Raw genomic sequence first — 17,023 nt, 5'->3', positions numbered from 1 at the left:
TTTCATATCTTAGAAGTGATTAGATTTAGAACCCAATCTACTAGGATATGATCTAACATAACAAAAACTCTATTTCCAAACAGGATTATATGCACAGGATTAGGATTCCACCACATATCTTGGGGAGACACAATTTAATCTGTAACAGAGGGAGAGGCAGAAAGGGCATCAAGTCTTCTCAAGGGAATACTACCACATCTCCCTCGTTTGCTTGCTTTCTAGTCTCCCTTGCTCATTCTTTGAGAGGTGTACTCCTGCTTATCCTTTAGATTTCAATTTAGGCCTGTTTCTCAGAAACTCCCTGATCATGCAAGTCCGAACTGAATGCCTTACTCTGTTTTCCTGCAACACCCTGTACTCCCTTTATCATTTTATTATGAAAAACCAAGCCAAACCCATTGCCATCAAGTCAATCCTGACTCATAGTGACCCAATACGACAGAGTAGAGCTGCCGCCATAGGGTTTCCAAGGATCGACTGGTGGATTCCAACTGCCGACCTTTCGGTTTGCAGCCCACCTCTTAACCACTGCGCCACCAGAGCTCCTCATTTCATTATACTATGTTCTAATTGTTGTATAGCCTATTTTCCCTGTTAGACTGATACTGTGTAGAAGGAGGTACCATTTTTGTTTAGTTCCCCACTCAGTTCATAACCACTTAAAGAGTGCCCCATGAGTCATAAGCAGTCAGTAAAAATGTGTGATAGGATATGGGTCTGTTCTAAGCAATGAGGTTGTGTTGGGAAATATTTGTATACAAGTAGTTGCTGATTTACAACATATCTGAGTTTAACAAACCACACTTATGATCATCCTTATCATTAATTATAGTTAATTTTATGACTTGCTGTTCAAAACAGTGCTGTATTTGTAATGATACTGATAATAAAAGGCAATAATAAAGAAAACAAAAAATGAGTTATTTGATTTATGTCAGAACTGACATAAGACGAAGTCGTCTGAATAGAACCCGTCATAAGTTGGGGACCACCTGTATAAGGTTTAAGTTGAAGACAGATTGGATTACAACAAAATCAAGATGTCAGGCTGTCTTTGCTTCATTAGGTAATGTAAAAAAAAATTTTTTTTTAAGTTTTTGGGAAGAGATGTATGGCATTTTCATTACTTGTAATTAGGCCTTGATAAATTAATCCAAACTATTTAAAGATGTGCATTTTAAGACATAACTAGGTGTCATGGATTGAATTATGTCCCCCCAAAAATATGTGTATCGATTTGGCTGGGCCATGATTCCCAGTATTGCGTGGTTGTCCTCCATTTTCTGATTGTAATTATATGTCAGAGAGGATTAGGGTGGGATTGCAACACCCTTACTAAGGTCATGTCCGTAATCCAATGTAAAGGGAGTTTCCCTGGGGTGTGGCCTACACCACCTTTTATCTTACAAGAGATGAAAGGAAATGGAAGCAAGCAGAGAGTTGGGAGACTTGATACCCCCAAGAAAGCAGTGCTGGGAGCTGAGCAAGTCCTAGGGACCCCGGGGGTTCCTACATGGAGAAGCTCCTAGTCCTGGAGAAGGTTGACGAGAAGGTCAACAGAGAAAGAAAGCCTTCTTGAATTTGGACTTTTAGTTTACTTTACTGTGAAGAAATAAATTTCTCTTTGTTAAAGCCATCCACTTGTGGTTTTTCTGTTATAGCAGCGCTAGATAACTAAGACACTAGAAAGTATTTTTCATCCTTATTTTGGATCAGGTATTCCCGTCCCCTATGGCTTTAATACTGTGTGTTTTTATTGGAAAAGCTTGAATTATTTTGCTAGTCTAATTCTGCATGTATGCACTGAAATCGTTAGCTGCTTATTGCTCTCATTTTTCAGTCATGTTGCAGCTTCAGATAGGTTCTACTATAAGTAGTTAAATGATCTGCGGTTTATATTAATAAATTAATAAAAAATAGGACAAGACATTTCAATGTTCTGTTAATATGAACTTTTAAATTGTGTATTTGTGAGCATAAGACAGCACCATATGTGAAGTCGTCAGAGTGTTATAAATGTAACCTAGATGGAAAGTTGAATAAACACGATAAATTTGTCAGTATTTGAGATGTCAGGATTTAAAACAAGATATTCTAACACTGGATTAACAATATACACCCTTAAACGGGATTAACAAAAGACAATCTTCCCAGTGAAAACTTTGGGTAAAATTCCATGGAACTAAAATATTTGCAGTCATTAATTATAAGCAACATTCTTCTTTGTCGGCCTCTTCCCCAAATAATTTAATATGCTACAGCATCTGTTTCTGTTTCCTTTCTGTGGTGGCTGGCTCAGTGATTCTTAGACTCCTACTGTGTCTTGTTAGGCTAAAATACTTCAACAGTGGTATGTAGGAGAGCTCTGATACTTCTCTTATTTAGCTTGTGCTTTTTGTTGTTTTTGGTTGGATAGCTTTGAAACTGTAAGAGTTCATCTTGATGCAGACTGGGTTACCACCTGTAGCTCACCTGCTGACTTGGTCAAGAGCAAGGAGATGATATATATGGAGGCTGCCCTCCACAAAAGTTTCACTCCTACTACTCCTGACATAGGAGTCCTTTGAGTTGATGCAGTCCTTTGAATTGAATCTCTGTTGTTGCCATCGAGTTGGCGCTGACTCATAGCAACCTTGTATATAACAGAATCAAACATTGCCTTGTGCTGTGACATCTTCATGGTCATCAGTATGTTTGAGTCCATCGTTGTGGCTGTTGTGTCAATCCATCTCGTTGAGGGTTCCCCTTGTTTTCACTGGCCCTCTATATTACCAAAGATGATGTACTTCAAGTGTTCCATTTCATTTTTGTGAACTTCCAAATTTTCTTGATTCATACCACGTCCGTTCCATGTTCTGATTATTAGTGGATGTTTGCAGCTGTTATTTCTCATCTCGAGTCCTTCCACGTGAGCAAATGAATGTCCGAAAGGCTTTATTCCAGTTACATCAAGTCAACTCTACTTTGAGAAGGCAGCTCTTCCCCAGTCATGTTTTGAGTTCCTTCCAACCAAAGATGAGCCTCTCATCTTTTAGCACTATATCAGACAACATTCAGATTGTATCTCTGGGAGGCCATAACTCTTTTATCCAGAAGAGCAACACAACCCATTCTTCCGAAAGCAAAAGTTACTTTTATTACGTTGCCTTCTGCTTTCTTTTAGGCGAGTGGTACTCTGAATATAGACTTTTGAAGTTCAAAGAAAAGGAAGCTGACTGGCCAACGATATGGGGAAAGATGAGAAAGGTAGACACATGTAGGGGGCACTGAGAGCAATATGGTGCTGAAAGAGGAAGAGAAAGGCCAGAAGAAAGAATGGGAGAGAAGGCTCTGTTTCTTCACAATTTTGTTCCCTCTTAGTTTTTCCATTACTAGGGGTTCTTAGGACATTTGTCCTCACCGGCATGTTGTGTCCTTGCTTTTCTATGTAAATCAAAACAGAGTAAAATTGGTTTAGTTATTTTTTTATCTTGATATTGGACCTGTTTTAATGTATAGTAGAAATTAGCAATTACAAGTTTTGATGGTCTGTTTTATCCACAATAAAATGGTAGTTTGAATACGATTATTTACTTTAAAAAAAAAATTTTTTTTTTTTTTTTTACTGTCAGTAATTAATCATTAATCAATAAATATAAGTCAAGAATCATTGCTGCATATCATGTGTTAAAAGCCATTTAAGTGTTGTCGGAATCATACAGTGTCCTAAACTACAAGCACGTAATCTGAAAGCCATTCTTGATTGCCTAACTCTGCAGCCCAATCTCTTGGCCATTCCTTGCTTCAATACTGTGGTGCAGTCATATTGTCTTAGCTGTGATCTGTCACCAAGCTCTGTTTTGTCGCTATGTCTTTGTCCTTTGCACATGTGTCCACTCTCTGGAATGCCTTCCCTTGTCCTCTCTGCCTTGCTACTTCCTACTTATCCTTCAGGAAGGATGAGTTTTCTGAGGAAATGTTTGCCAGTGCCCCATTAGATCTGTGGCATCCTGTACAGGAATGATCACGCTGAACTGTATTTGTGTGTTCTTATTCTGTCCACTGCCCCCCCAACCCCTGCCAGAGACACTCCTTAAGGTTGTAGTGCCTGCTGGTTTTTCATTGGTTGGTTTGTTTTTTGTTTTTAATTCCCTTAACACAATCTGTTAGAATATAATTGTTGTGGTTAGTTGCTGTCAAGTTGATTCTGACTCATGGCAACCCCATGTGTGCAGAGTAGAGTAGCTCCATAGGGTTTTCAAGGCTGTGACCTTTCAGAAGCAGGTTGCCAGGCCTGTCTTCCAAGACACCTCTGGGTGCATTTGAACCACAAATCTTTCAGCTACTGGTCAAGCACTTAACCATTTGCTCCATCTAGGGACCCCCAGAATGTAATAATAGGTGCTAAATATTTTGGAGATGAATGAATTAGTAATTCAGAAATTCAGGGAAACAGAAAGATGAATGCTTCTAAGGGACAACCAAGTGGAGGAATTATAAAAGAAAGGCCCTGGAAAGGGCATGTTGTAAAGGGTACCAGAGCAGAATGTACACTTTCGGTTTTGGAGAGGACGCACTGGTAGGTACAGAGTTAGTGTGACATTTAGGTGAGGCCTGTGGAAGAGTTAAATGGTATTAGAACCAAAACTCCTTGCTGTCTACTCAATTCTGACTCATAGCGACCTTATAGAACAGAGTAGAAGTGACCAATAGGGTTTCTAAGGCTGTAATCTTTGTGGAAGTAGACTGCCACATCTTTCTCCTGTGGATTGGCTGGTGGGTTCGAACCTTCAACCCTTCAGTTAGCAGCAGAGCACTTAAACACCAGGTATCTTTAGCCAAATAATTAGTGAGCTATAAACTTAAATATAATTTATAAGAAATACCTGTGCATTTGGGCAAAACAAAACAAAAAAAGATCGGTATATGACTGAAATAAAAAATAATATGTTTTTAACGTTTAACAAGTTATATTTTGATTGAAGTATATGAAAAATACTAAGCCTCACACTGATAAGTGTTTGGAAAAGGGGTGAGGGATGGTAGTTTAATAACCTTTTCAAATAATTGCAGATATTCTTTGGTATAATACCAAAATTTGGCAGAGGATAATTTCTTAAGTGTAAGTTGCAATGTGGGATCTGAAATTACTAAAGTCCGTTGTTCCGTCTTATATTCGTGCATGATTTTGTCACATCCTGATCGGGTAACATCATAGTCATTTGGAAAATCTTGCTTCACCGAGCTTTGCAGATCTTCCAAATGTTAGCATGTTTTGTTATACAGTCTCAAAGAGCCACAGTTATTAATATCACTGATAATATTACAAACACCTGGAGAGTTTGCAAATACCGGGAAGCTGTCAAGTTCTCTGTGGCGGATGTAGATGGTACTACTATAGCAAGTCTTCTAATCTTCCCTTTTTAAGGCAAGAATCTATCCTTAAATATAATAAAAATATAAATAAGTATTATTAAATGTGTCCACTTTGTTGGTTTATTTTGCAATAAGATTAGATTCTTCTAACTTTTCTACATTTTAAAATTTCACTAGTCTAAGTAACTAACAATTTAATCTTATTACAATCTAATAATAGTCTAAGTGAAATTTTGAAAGAAGAGTTAAAACAATTTAATCTTTTGCAGAACAAAATAACAATGTATACATATTTCTTGTGTTTATGTGTAGATACAAGAAACACTTGGGAATTTCAAAATGAAGATTTATTGGACAATAATGGGGTAACAAAGATTGTAGCAAGTATAAGTGACGATAGCTTGTAAGTTCTGAGAACAACACTGAGTTAACCCCTGAAAATGCCTGTGCTCATACCCTAAACCACCTACCTTAGTACACATTACAGTAGCTGTTAGCACAGTGACATTGTTGTGTGCCATGTAACCTCTCGAAAACCCTACTGCAAATTTGTAAGAGAATGAGAGTGAAATGGCAAACAGTATCTTAGTATTGTTATGACAATAGTTTTGACTTTGACCAGAAGAGGTCTCAAGGGTATCCCTAAGGGTTTGTAGACCACCCTTGGCGAGCCACTGCTTTAAGTCAATTGTGCATTGACCGAGGTAACATCAAGGTGATAGAATAATTTTCTAAGTGCCAGGTAATAAAAAAAAAAAACAGGTAATAGTTAACATTTATTAGGCACATACGATGTTCCAAGCACTGTTAACCTGCATTACCTTCACCAGCCCCTCAGGAAATGTTCTGTTCTTATCACTGTTTTACAGGTAAGGAAATGGAGGCACAGGGTAGGTAAGTAACTTACCTGATAAAATGAAGCCTGTGTTTGTAGCCACCAGGGTCCATCCCCTTTATCACTATGTCGTACCGCCTTTCTGTACAAATTGAAGTCATTCTGATTGTTTGTAAATGAGTCAAGTTTTGCATATGAACTGTACATTTGTTTGTACAGCAGTCAAAATTTTTTTTTTTATGTTAAGAGCTCAGGCTGCCAACCAAATGGTCAGCAGTTCACATCCACCTTGAAAATCCTATGGGGGCAGTTCTACTCCGTCCTGTAGGGTTGCTATGGGTCTGAATCGACTCATTGGCAGTGGGTTTGCTTGTTTGTTTTTTGGCTTATGTGACTTTCAGAGTTAAGTTTCAAGGGCCTGCAGTTATAAATAAAACACATGAAATAAGGAAAAAAATTAATACATTTGAAAGAATTTTGATGGAAACTCAGTCAAATTTTAAAAACTATCTTTACATTTATTAGGAAACCCTGCTGGCGTAGTGGTTAAGTGCTACAGCTGCTAACCAAAGGGTTGGCAGTTCGAATCCACAAGGCGCTCCTTGGAAACTCTATGGGGGCAGTTCTGCTCTGTCCTACAGGGTTGCTATGAGTCCGAATTGACCGACGGCACTGGGCTTGGTTTTTTTTTTCAATCATCATATTGGAAACCCTGGTGGTGTAGTGGTTAAGTGCTCCCGCTGCTAACCAAAAGCTTGGCAGTTTGAATCCGCCAGGCGCTCCTTCGATACTCTATGGGGCAGTTCTACTCCATCCTGTAGGGTCTCTATGAGTCAGAATCGACTCGACAGCAGTGGGTTTTTGGTTTATCATTGTATTATTTAGGTAACTTGTCTTTATTTCACATTCTCTCCTGAAATATATTTGGCTGGGTAAAGGATTTGAAGTAGATGGTTTGTTTTGTTCTATTTCCCTTGGGTCTTTAAATTTGTTATTTTATCATATGTTCTCTATTGTTTTGGGCTCACACATAATGAGGATTTAGAGGATGGTGCGAGACTGGGCAGTTTGTTCTGTTGTATGTGGGGGGCCACGATGAATCAAATGACACTAAGGCATCTAACAACGACAGTGCTTTGATGAGAAGTACAACCAAATTCTTATCATTCTCGCCCTCTTCATTATTTACCTATTTCTTTTTGGCTGTTTTTTATAGTTTTCTTTTTGTCTTGAATTTCAGAAGTTTGATTAAGACATGCCTAGGTGTGGTTGTCTTCGTGTTTATCCTGCTGGGGGTTTGCTGAGCTTCTTGGGTTGATACTGTTAACAAATACAGGAAATTTTCAGCCATTATCTTTTCAAATATTTCTTCAGCTCCCATTCTTGCTCCTTTTTTTTTCTGAAACTCCAACTGCATGTATGTTAGACCTCTTGATATGGTTCTACAGATTGCACATATCCTTCTATTTTTTTCACTCTTCATTCTCTGTTTTTCTTTTGGAGTTATTTACCATTACCAGAATTCGAGTTTACCGATCCTTTCCTGTGCTATTTCCAATCTGATGTTAAGCCAATTGAACAGAATATTTTATATTTTTTATTTGCAGGATTTCCAACTATCTTTTTTTTTTTTTTACTTTCCATTCCATGACTGAAACTACTTATCTATGCATGTTATCTGACTATCCCTCTGGACTTATATTTATCATGATTATTTTTAAAGTTTCTATCTGATAACAATAACGTCTAGACCATTTCCTGGTCTATCTTCTAGTTGCTCTTTCTTCTCTCCATCATGGGTCACATTTTTTTTTTCTTTATGTGGCTCACACACACACATATACACATGGTTCCCAACATATATCTGCAATTGATCTGGGCCTGAACTTTGTTGCAGGTTTAGTCAGATTCAGTTTACCACTGGCTTCCAATATTTTGAGGGTAGCATTAGGCCTTTCTTTTCAGATGGGCTAAAGATCTGACACTTGACATCTATGTATGCTTTGTAGTCCCTCTGCCAGCTGTTGTGGGTCTCTGGGGAGTCCTCTTTGCTCTGCTAGCATTCTGTATTTTGAAGGATCCTCCTTTGCCTGTTTACACTTCAAGTTTCCCTGAGCTCTTTTTCCCTGCTCACGTCCTTCAGCAAGCCACTGAATGACATTTGGGAAAGCCCTACACACCACAGACTGGATCTTTCTCAGCTCGCCTGCCCTGCCTCCAACATTCAACAGTCTACTCCACTTGATGAAGACCAGTGGGAAAGAGTTTGTGGTGTGTGGGGCTCCTCAATATTATAATATGTCATGCTAGGCACATGCAGTAGTTAAAAGTTTGAGAAGTGTTTAACTAGCTTCTCCTGACCACCGTCTATGGGAGATTCTGTCTCCTTCCACCGCTTCATCAGGAATGAATATAGCCATAGCTCTTAACTCCCTGAGGGCTTGTGGTTTTGCTGGAAACAAATTCAGTGAGGTTTATTTGAGTCCTTGGGTCTCTGAATTTATTTTAAAAAACCACTTGACTGAAGTACAAGTTATAAACTTCACAAATATAGACAACTTATAAACTTCACATATCTAAAATACACACTTGGACGAGTTTTGACAGATGTACACACCTGTGAAACCACCACTACAATAAAGATAACAAACAGCCATCACCCCCAAAGGTTTTCTTGTGTCCCTTTCCAATCCAACCTTTCCTCCACCCTTGTCCCTGGGCAACTGCTAATCTGCTTTCTGTCTTTATAGATTAGTTTGCAGTTTCTGTATTTGTATAGAAGTGATTTTACAGCATGTGTGCTTGTGTGTCTGGTTTAGTTCATTTAGCATAATGATTTTGAAATTTATATATTTTGTCCCATGTATCAGCTGAATAATACTCCTTTGCGTGTATGGATAAACCACATTTTGTTTATTCATACACCTGGTGATAGACATTTGAGTCGTTTCCAGTTTTTGGCTATTACAAATAAAACTCCTGCGAATATTTGTGTACAGGTTTTTGTTTGAATATGTTTAAATTTCTCTTGGATCAATACCTAGAAATGGAATAGCTGGTTTGAATGATAGAGCATGTTTTAAAGAACTGTCAAATTGTTCTCCAAAATGGCTGTACTGTTTTACAATTCTACCAGCAGTACTGAGTTTTAGTTATTCTACATCCTCACTAACACCTGTCGCTTTCAAGCTTTTTAATTTTACACATTCCAATGGACTTTTGCCTAATGACTAATAATGTTGATCGTATGAAAAGGTGTTTACTGGTCATTCATATATCTTTTTCTGGTGAACCGTCTGTTCGGATCTTTGGCTGATTTTTTAATTGAGTCGTTAGTTTTCTTATTGAGTTGTAAAACTTCTTTATATATTCTGGGTTCAAATCCTTTGCTGATATATGTGTTGCACATTTTTATCTTCCTGTCTGTGGCTTGCCTTTTGGTTTGCTTTAATTGTGTCTTTTGAAGAGCCGACAGTTTTAAAAATTTTGATGAGGTCCAGCCTTTTTCTTTTATGCTTTGTTTTTCTCTCTAAGAATTTTTGCTTCATACAAGGTTATAAAGATTTACTCCTGTGTTTTCGTCTAGAAGTTTTGTAATTGAAACTTTCACATTTGTGTCAGTGATCCATTTAGAATTAATTTTTGTGTATGATATTAAGTATGCAGTAATGTTTATTTTTTCCACGTGAAGAAATTTCCAGTTGTTCCGACAGCATTTATTGAAAAAACTTCTTTTCCCCAGTAAATTGCCTTGGCACTTTTGTTGAAAATCATTTGAACATGCAAGATATACTCCGTTGAACTCTGTGTCTGTCTATTCACCAATATCAAACTCATTTGATTAGTGTAGCTTTATAATACACTTCACAGTCAGCTGTGTTAAGCCCTTCAACTTTGTTCTTCTGTAAAATTTATTTGGCTATTCTGTGTCTTGTGTTTATATTTAGAATCATTTTGTCAATTTCTACTGAAAAGCCTATGGGGATTTTGATTGGGGTTGTATTAAATCTATAAACCAATTTAGGGAGAATTGACATTTTAACAATACTGAGCCATCCAATCTGTGAGCATGGTATGTGGCCTCATTTATTCAGTCCTTTTATTTATCTCTGTAATATTTGTAATATTAAGTATGGAGATCTTTGATATTTATTCCTAAGTCTTTTATATTTGTTGACATTATTATGAATAGCTCTTTAAAATGTCATTTCTCAGTTGTTTTTTCTTAGTACATAAATTATAATGGACTTTTGTAGCCTTTGTAGCCTGGTATCCTACAAAAGCCAGAACGAAACCCGACTCATAGCGACCCTGTAGGACAGAGTAGAACTGCCCCATAGGGTTTCCAAGGAGGTGCTGGTGGATTCGAACTGTTGACCTTTTGGCAGCAGCCAAACTTTTAACCACTGTGCCACCAGCCATGCTAAATTTACTTGTTAGTTCTACTTTTGTAGATCCCCTGGGATTTTCTGCATAAACAAGTATATCTTATATAAGCAGAGACAATTTTAGTATTTCTAAATCAGAGAATTTTACTGATCTTTTTTGTCTTTTGTTTCTTTTTCTTAGCTTTTTTCAATGGCTAGACTAACTCTAATTACAAGGCCAACTTGATGGCAGCTACCAACAACACGATTTTATAGGTTATCTAGCACAGTCTTGGAAACTCTGATGGAGTAGTGGTGAGGTGCTACGGCTACTAACCTAAAGGTCAGCAGTTGTGCTCCTTGGAAACTCTGTGGGGCAGTTCTACTCTGTCCTATAGGGTCACTGTGAGTTGGAATTGACTTGACTGCAACGGGTTTCGTTTTTTTGGCTTGGTAGCACAGTCTTACAATTAGAGTTGGAGTAAAGACCATGTTCTTTGAAATTGTTTCAGCTGAGTTCGTACACTGTGGAGTATCTAATTTTATTTACAGAACAGATGTCAGTGTACATAAATGAAGAAAACTAGGTATTCCCTGTCCTCAAAACCCGTCTTTCAACCTTGCTGTCTCTCAATCTATTGGTCTTAACTTAATCTAGACTCAATTATACTATAGTATTTTCTCACTATATCTTATTTCCTTTCACTTTCACTCCATTGTTCTTATTGAGATTGCCCTCTTAAAAGTTATAAATGTTTTTCTAATCTAAAAATCAAGTGTTATTTTCTAAGTCCTCCTTATCCTCTTCAGACTCGCAACGTTTGTCATTTTCTGTGCTCATTCTCCTATTTTTCTGATTGCTGCTTCTCTGTCTTAGTTATAAACTTACCGTAATTCTTAAATATGAATATTTCCCAGAGTACAAAATACGGCCACCTTCCTTCTTTACATACAGACCCTTGACATTTAACAGTTTGAATGAAGCTCTCGACTTTAAGGGCTTCTTCTAGGTGAATGACCACAAATGTATATATTGAGTCTGTGATGGGTTCCTTAATTAAAGACTTCAATTTTGAAATGTATCTCTGCCTAGATACCCTCCTGACAGTGCCAGACCCGTGTATACAAAACAGAATTCCACATCCTCTCTCTAGCCTGCTACTGCACCACATCTGTTATCTCTTTCTATTAATGGCTTCATTATCCTTCCAGACGAACCTCAGAGTCGTTGGTCCCCAGAGCTGGTCAGTTGCCACATCATGCTAGCTTTAATTTTATAATATCTCTGGCACCCATTCCTTCCTGAACCTTCCCCTGACTTCCCCTGCTCCTGCATTCACTCACACTGCGCTCTCTATATGGCCTGCTCTTCTGCCAGCATCTTAACATCTAAATCCTAGTCATTTTAAAGACTAAGCATACATTCCAAGAAGCCTTTCCTGATCATCCTTTCACTGTCGTTGCCTGAATGTAATATTTCTTATAAATTTTGTTAATCTTCCAGCTCCACCTGTCCTCGACTTTTTATTACACACAGTTAAGAAAATTCAATAAATCTATCACCATTACCCGTACTAGGCCTTTAAGAAAATTAAAGAAAGAAATAGTTGTATACTTTTCAGAAACTCAGTAAACATTGATTGAATTACAAGTAAATTTATTGATAACTCATTTTAAGGCTTGTTTACAGAAATCAAGACCTAATGGGACTCTAGGTGGCTTCACTTGATTTCACTAATATCCAAAAGTGAATGTGCTTCTCTCCCTGACCATCACCCAAACCTTTCTGCAAAATAAGTAAACGTTGAGGACATAAGTAGACAAAAGGCCCTAACGTTGAATGGATATTGAGAAGATCAATTAATTTGTGAAAGCAGTGTTTGGAGACAAGACTCCACATATAACAAATACAAGTAGTTTTTCAAACTTGCATTTTAGGAAAAGAAAATCAGATACCATAGAATTTCTATTTAAGCATGATTGTTATGATTTTTGTTTTTTGAAATTCTCACATTGGGGATAATGTGGATTTATGGAAAATAGTATGTACTCGAGTGGCATCAGGCTTGCTTGATTTATATAACAGGTTTGGATTGATGAGTAGGAAAAGAGGCTTAAAATCTACACCAAAAAACCCAAACCCATTGCCCTCAAGTCAATTCCGACTCACAGCAACCCTCTAGATGGAGGAGAACTGCCCCATAGGGCTTCCAAGGCTGTAGTGTTTATGGAAGCAGACTGCCACATCTTTCTCCCACAGAGTAGCTGGTGGATTTGAACCACTGACTTTTCAGTTTCATAGGGATAAAACCTTACCAGTAGTGTTCTCTCTGAGAAAATGAACTTGTCACTCGTATACTTAGTGACTTCTATTTAGCATGATTCTCTTGTAGATTGCAATGAGTTCTAACATTTTGTTGTATGTACCCAAATTTCTTATTGTAAGGCTGCTCTAAAGTTATCAAACAGACATTTGATACTATTTAGCACCTGTTGTAAGAAGTTGCCCAGAAGTCTAGTAAAAGTGCCATCATATCTTTTGTAAAGCAAATAGTTTAAGATTTGAATTCAAGATTGGCTTTTTTTTTTTTTTTTTTAATGACCTATGGATACCAGACAAAGCCAGGAAGTTTACATATATTTTCTCTAATCCTTAGTACAACCCTTGTTTCATCACCATTTTCAGGAGAGGTAACAGAAGGTCAGGGAACTTAAGAAATTTGTTTAGTGTCACACCACTAATTATGAATGTGGTACCATCGAATTGATTCTCACTCATAGTAACCCTGTAGAATAGAGTAGAACTGCCCCATAGAATGTCCAAGGCAGCAATCTTCACAGAAGCAGACTGCCACATCTTTCTTCCACGGAGCCACTAGTCAACATTTATTCATCACATACTCAGTTCCAGATACTTTTCTATTTATTGACTTATTTCATCTCAATGAATTTATGAGATAGCTGCTATTATTATCGTATTTTTCAGGTGGAGAAAATTGAGACGGTTAAGAACTTGACTAAGATCACAGAGCTAGTAAATGGTAGAAGCAAGAGGCAAACCCAGACCATTTGGTTCCAGAGCCTGAACTCTTGACTGTTCCATTAACTCCATTGTGTCAGGGCAGGATTAGGCATGCCCCTGCATTTATGTGAACTGATCCCTCAGATCATGAAGTCACTCTCATACTCATCATCTGTGTGTATGCATATGTGTGTTCTTCTCAGACATTTAAAAAAAATCACCATTGCAGAAGTAAGGAAAACAGTGTGTGTGTGTATGTGTGTTTTCATGTATATGTATATGATGTCAAGAACATAGAGTATGTGCCCCAGGCCTTGTTGACTGGCCAGCATTTAAAAAGAAGAAAAAATGGAGAAATTATGATGTCATATAATTATAAATTTAATCGAGTCACTTCAATCTAGTGGTTAAGCTACCAGGGAGCAACTCCATGGGATCTGGCAATCTGCTTCCATAAAGATCACAGCCTAGGAAACCTTATGGGGCAGTTCTAGCCTGTACTACAGGGTCACTATGAGTCAGAATTGACTTGGTGGCACAGAACAACAATAACAATCAGCCCAATGGTTTAATTATCATTAATTTGTTCTCATTTTTTAAAATTTCATCAGATTACCTAAATTTTAATGAAATCTGTGAGGTCTTAAAGAATGGGACCTTACTGAGTGTTTCTTCCATATAGTTCCATCAGCTTTTTGTCTTGAAAATTTATATCAAGTAAGGTTGAGAGTACAGGCATTTCTGATATAACACGATATATGTCTTCCTGAAAAACCATATGTGCTGCAAAATTATGCACTAAAAATAAAAGGGCTTATGAGAGCGGGGGGTGTGCTGGGGTGAAACCACTCAACACATAAGAGCACTGACACAAACAGTAACAATCCTAAACATTATATGTAAGTTTAGCTAAAAAGATAGTTTGAATTCCTGACAAACACTGCGTTACAGTAATTGTAGTCCTCGATTTAGGGGAAAAAAAAAAAGTGAAAGTAGCTTGATGGAAAAGACTGAGCCTACTGAGTTATGTAGACAAGAGAAAAATGAAAGAGAACCTTGCAGTAACTGATGCCTTTGAATTGTGGTGTTGGTGAAGAATATTGAATATACCATGGACTGCCAGAAGAACAAACAAATCTGTCTTGGAAGAAGTACAGCCAGAGTGCTCCTTAGAAGTGAGGCTTATGATGCTTTGTCTCACATACTTTGGACATGTTATCAGGAGGGACCAGTCCCTGGAGAAGGACATCATGCTTGGTAAAGTAGAGGGTCACCAAAAAGGAGGAAGACCCTCAATGAGATGGACTGACACAGTGGCTGCAACAGTGGGCTCAAACATAGCAACAATTGTGAAGATGGCACAGGACGAGGCAGTGTTTCATTCTATTGTAAATAGGGTTACTGTGAGTCAGAACCGACTCCATGGCACCTAACAATAACAACATGCAATAATTGGAGTCCCTGAATGGTATAAATGGCTCACGGGCTCAGCTGCTAACTGGAAGATTGGAGGGTTTGAGAACACTCAGAGGCATTTGAGAAGAAAGGCCTGGTGATCTGCTTCTGGAAAACCAGCCGTTGGAAACCCAGTGGAGCAGTGTTACTTGACATACGTGGGGTCACCAGAAGTAGGAGTCAGCTTGAGGGCAACCAGTATTGTATTTCTGCAATAATTACTTCCAAGACAGGACAGATGATCAGAATGAGCTAACAGGAAGAACGCAGGATGAATGGGGATCTAACGTGACAGCTACTTTATACTGACTTTATTCTTCTGTTTAAGAATTGGATATGAGCTAATTCACATTGGACAATATACAGTATTCATCTGGAAATATATAAAAACAAGATAACTTTATAGAGTCAAAAGAAATCATATTTCTCCCTTAACTCATTTTATAGTAATTGTTAAACTTTCAGTAAATACATTTTTTAAATGACTGCACCCCATAAGGAATTATTTTAGCAACATAGCTGTGATCTGAATCATAGAAATAGCTATAGGAAATTGTTTTATACATTTCAAGAAAAAAAAATATTGCAAATTTTATCTAGTTTCCTTATGACCTGTACTACATACCATAAATGGTAATGATGTTTATTTTGAAGTGTCAACTGCATGTATTCAAATTTTAGTGGTCAATACACTAGCGAGTAAATAAATATATATTTAAGTTTCATATTCCCAAAGGTTTTGCTCTTTAATTAGCTATAAAACAGTCAGTAAACATTTTGATATAAAAGCTGGGAACAATAAAATGTTATTTCTTAGAGTTAAAACCCCCCTACTATATAACTGTAGGGTTGCTATGAGTTGGAACTGACTTGATGGCAATTATATATATATATATATAAAACATACTAAATTTTGCTATTACTTCCAAGATGACACAAGAGTTGCCCCATAAATCTAATGAATCAAGTTGTGGATCACACCCACCTTGTTTTTAATAAAGAATTAATGTTGTTTATTAAACATAACTTGTGTTCAGTACTATCATTCTAGCAAGGCGATTGCCATCAGGTGAGGGGGAATTCCTTGTATATTTGGTCCCTGGATGTGAGGTGGAGCCCTGGTGGCTCAGTGGTTAAGAGCTTGGCTGCTAACTAAAAGGTGGCCAGTTTTAATCCATCAGTCACTCCTTGGAAACCCTATGCGGTAGTTCTGCTCTGTTCTATGGGGTTGCTATGAGTGGGAAGCGACTTGATAGTGATGGGTTTTTTTTATTTTGGGAAGTGAGGTTGCCATTTCCTTTTGTCTGACTTGTGTTTTAGGAAAGTTACTAGTTTTAGCTGCCATTCCACTGAGTCCCCAACTCATAATGACCCCATGCATAATTGAACAAAACGCTGCCCAGTCCTGCACCATCCCTACGATTAGTTGGCCTGTTATGATCCATAGGGTTTTCACTGGGTGATTATCATAAGTAGATCACCAGGCTTTTCTTTCTGGTCCGTCTTAGCCTGGAAGCTCCTTTGAAACCTGTTCAGCCACATAGCAGCAGGCAAACCTCCACTTACAGACGGATGGTGGCTGCATGTGAGGTGCATTGGTTGGAAATCAAACCAGGTCTCCTGCATGGAAGGTGAGGATTCTACCACATAACCACCAATGTCCTACAGGCTCATTAGTTACAGTAGTATAAGATAAGCACCCTCCCCTCTTCTTAAAGTTATCTAGAAACACTCATTTCCATGCAGATGCAGTCTTCTGGGAAGGTGAATGATGTCTGTAGAAGTATCCACTGAGTTAGTTTTCTCATTTCTGGGCTTTTGATAAACAAGGAGAAATTGCTTTTCAAAAAGAGATTTTAACTGGAGAGTTGGAACATCCCGCCTCCCCCAGGTGCTACCACCGAATACCGAAAACGCAAAATTTGGGCTGATTGAATAACCAAAGTCATGGGAAATGTATCGTGGACTGTTTTGATTGCTCTCCATGGG

The 17,023-nt window shown here is 37.9% G+C and overlaps 1 protein-coding gene across 7 annotated transcripts in view; it reads left to right on the top strand.

Annotated features, from left to right (window-relative positions):
* The window catches only part of GUCY1A1 (guanylate cyclase 1 soluble subunit alpha 1), an 84,622-nt gene that overhangs the window by 10,109 nt on the left and 57,490 nt on the right, over positions 1-17,023 (top strand). The window contains exon 1 of one of the 7 annotated variants that reach the window (XM_049905223.1): positions 16,041-16,665. The exons of the other annotated variants lie outside the window; for them this stretch is intronic. The gene's annotated coding sequence lies outside the window, so the exon portion shown is untranslated. Of the gene's footprint in view, positions 1-16,040; positions 16,666-17,023 lie in introns of those variants that run through there. 7 annotated transcript variants of the gene reach the window in all.

The sequence above is a fragment of the Elephas maximus genome, chromosome 13 (assembly GCF_024166365.1).
Source record: "Elephas maximus indicus isolate mEleMax1 chromosome 13, mEleMax1 primary haplotype, whole genome shotgun sequence".
NCBI lineage: Eukaryota > Metazoa > Chordata > Mammalia > Proboscidea > Elephantidae > Elephas > Elephas maximus.
This window is presented reverse-complemented; position numbering and strand designations above follow the sequence as displayed.